This window comes from Oncorhynchus mykiss, chromosome 7, assembly GCF_057628025.1.
Source record: "Oncorhynchus mykiss isolate SJ-2025 chromosome 7, ASM5762802v1, whole genome shotgun sequence".
Lineage (NCBI taxonomy): Eukaryota > Metazoa > Chordata > Actinopteri > Salmoniformes > Salmonidae > Oncorhynchus > Oncorhynchus mykiss.
In genome coordinates this window covers 24,139,282-24,142,128 of record NC_143028.1, presented here as the reverse complement: position 1 = coordinate 24,142,128, position 2,847 = coordinate 24,139,282, and the positions used below count along the sequence as shown (strand labels likewise).

Below are 2,847 nucleotides of genomic sequence, written 5' to 3'. Positions count from 1 at the left end.
CCGCTAACATGCAACATCACATAGACAATAACCCACGAACCACAATACAAAACAGGCTACCTAAATATGGTTCCCAATCGGAGACAACGACAAACACCTGCCTCTGATTGAGAACCATATCAGGCCAAAACACATAGAAACAGACTAACTAGACATGCAACAACGCAAATAATGGTCAGAGTGTGACAGTACCCCTCCCCCCTAAGGTGCAGACTCCGGCCGCAAAACCTAAACCTATAGGGGAGGGTCTGGGTGGGCATCTGGCCACGGTGGCGGCTCTGGCGCGGGACGTGGACCCCACTCCACCACAGTCATTGCCCTCTTCAAGGGCCGCTTTAGAGTGACTACCCTTGCCTCCGACCTTGGGCCTAAGATGGGCCCTACTTAAAGGCCCCACTGGACTGAGGAGGGCCTCTGGACTGAGGGGCAGCTCCGGACTGAGGGGCTCTGGCTGCTCCTGGCTGGCTGACGGCTCTGACGGCTCCTGGCTGGCTGACGGCTCTGGCGGGTCCTGGCTGACAGACGGCTCTGGCGGCTCCTGGCTGGAAGACGGCTCTGGCGGGTCCTGGCTGACAGACGGCTCTGGCGGGTCCTGGCTGACAGACGGCTCTGGCGGCTCCTGGCTGGCTGACGGCTCTGGCGGGTCCTGGCTGACTGGCGGCTCTGGCGGTTCCTGGCTGACTGGCGGCTCTAGCGGCTCAGGACAGACGGGAGACTCTAGCGGCTCAGGACAGACGGGAGACTCTAGCGGCTCAGGACAGACGGGAGACTCTAGCGGCTCAGGACAGACGGGAGACTCTAGCGGCTCAGGACAGACGGGAGACTCTAGCGGCTCAGGACAGACGGGAGACTCTAGCGGCTCAGGACAGACGGGAGACTCTAGCGGCTCAGGACAGACGGGAGACTCTAGCAGCGCCGGGCAGGAGGAAGGCTCGGGCAACGCTGGACAGGCGGGAGCCCCTGTAGGAATGAGACGGAGAGGTAGCCTGGTGCGGGGGACTGCCACCGGAGGGCTGTTGCGTGGAGGTGGCACTGGATAGACTGGACCGTGCAGGCGCACTGGAGCTCTTGAGCCTCACCGAGCCTGCCCAATCTTACCTGGTTGAATGCTCCCGGTAGCCAGGCCAGTGCGGCGAGGTGGAATAGCCCGTACTGGGCTGTGCTGGCGAACCTGAGACACCATGCGTAAGGCTGGTGCCATGTACGCCGGCCCGAGGAGACGCACTGGAGACCAGATGCGTAAAGCCGGCTCCATGGCACCTGGCTCGATGCCCACTCTAGCCCGGCCGATACGAGGAGCTGGAATGTACCTCACCGGGCTATGCACACGCACTGGGGAGACTGTGCGCTCCAACGCATAACACGGTGCCTGCCCGGTCGTCCTCTCTCTCCGGTAAGCAAGGGAAGTTGGCGCAGGTCTCCTACCTGGCTTCACCACGATGGGGCTGCCTCTTGGGCTTCCAGCCACGCTGCCGTGCTGCCTCCTCATACCGGCGCCTCTCTGCTTTCACTGCCTCCAGCTCTGCTTTAGGGCGGCGATATTCCCCTGGCTGTGCCCAGGGTCCTTCGCCATCCAGAGTCCTGTGTCCTTTGCCGCTGCTGCTGGCCGTTACCACGCTGCTTGGTCGATTGTTGGTGGGTTATTCTGTTATGATCGTCGTAGTGAGGAGACCAAAGCACAGCGTGGTGTGAATACATACTTTTAATGAATGACGAAAAACACAAAGTACACTAGACAAACAAACAAAATAACAAAACGAACGTGACCGCTATTGAAACTGAGTGCTAACATGCAACATCACATAGACAATAGGCATTATTTAACAGTCTACAAAGTCTGGGCAGTTTTCTCAGAAACTGATGGGAGTAAGTTACTCTAAGGATGAAACTATAAAACGCTTATTGGATTTTCTCCGTCCAGGTACTACAATTGAAATAAAACTGCCCTTAAGGCCTGAAAATGTTATAGTTTTGTTGGGGGGGGGGGGGGTTCTTCCCAGTATGAGAGGAGTTGCTAGATTTATTTAACCTTTTTCCATAAAGTTAAAGTGAACCAAGATGGCTGACTAGCTGTTGATTAGCTGTGGCTGACTAGCTGTTGATGAACCAAGGTGGCTGACTAGCTGTTGATGTTGAAGAAGCGTCCCGTCCACTAGATTATAACTCACAGTGGCAGAATCACCTGAAGGATGCACATTGCCATCTGCTGACTGGAGTTGGTATCGCAAAAAAGAAAGAGAGAAAGAGAGAATTAGAGAGAGCATACTTAAATTCACACAGGACACCGGATAGGACAGGAGAAGTACTCCAGATATAACAAACTGACCCTAGCCCCCCGACACATAAACTACTGCAGCATAAAGACTGGAGGGGGGGTCAGGAGACATTGTGGCCCCATCCGATGACACCCCCGGACAGGGCCAAACAGGAAGGATATAACCCCACCCACTTTGCCAAAGCACAGCCCCCACAACACTAGAGGGATATCTTCAACCACCAACTTACCATCCTGAGACAAGTCCGAGTATAGCCCACAAAGATCTCCGCCACGGCACAACCCAAGGGGGGGGCGCCAACCCAGACAGGAAGATCACATCGGTGACTCAACCCACTCAAGTGACGCACCCCTCCTAGGGACGGTATGAAAGAGCCCTAGTAAGCCAGTGACTCAGCCCCTGTAATAGGGTTAGAGGCAGAGAATCCCAGTGGAAAGAGGGGAACCGGCCAGGCAGAGACAGCAAGGGCGGTTCGTTACTCCAGAGCCTTTCCGTTCACCTTCACACTCCTGGGCCAGACTACACTCAATCATATGACCCACTGAAGAGATGAGTCTTCAGTAAAGACTTA

General features: G+C 55.8%; 1 pseudogene; it reads right to left on the bottom strand.

The window, feature by feature from the left end:
* Positions 1–234: 234 nt before the first annotated feature.
* LOC149982360 (uncharacterized) lies at positions 235–1,489 on the bottom strand (annotated as a pseudogene).
* Between the last annotated feature and the right edge of the window lie 1,358 nt (positions 1,490–2,847).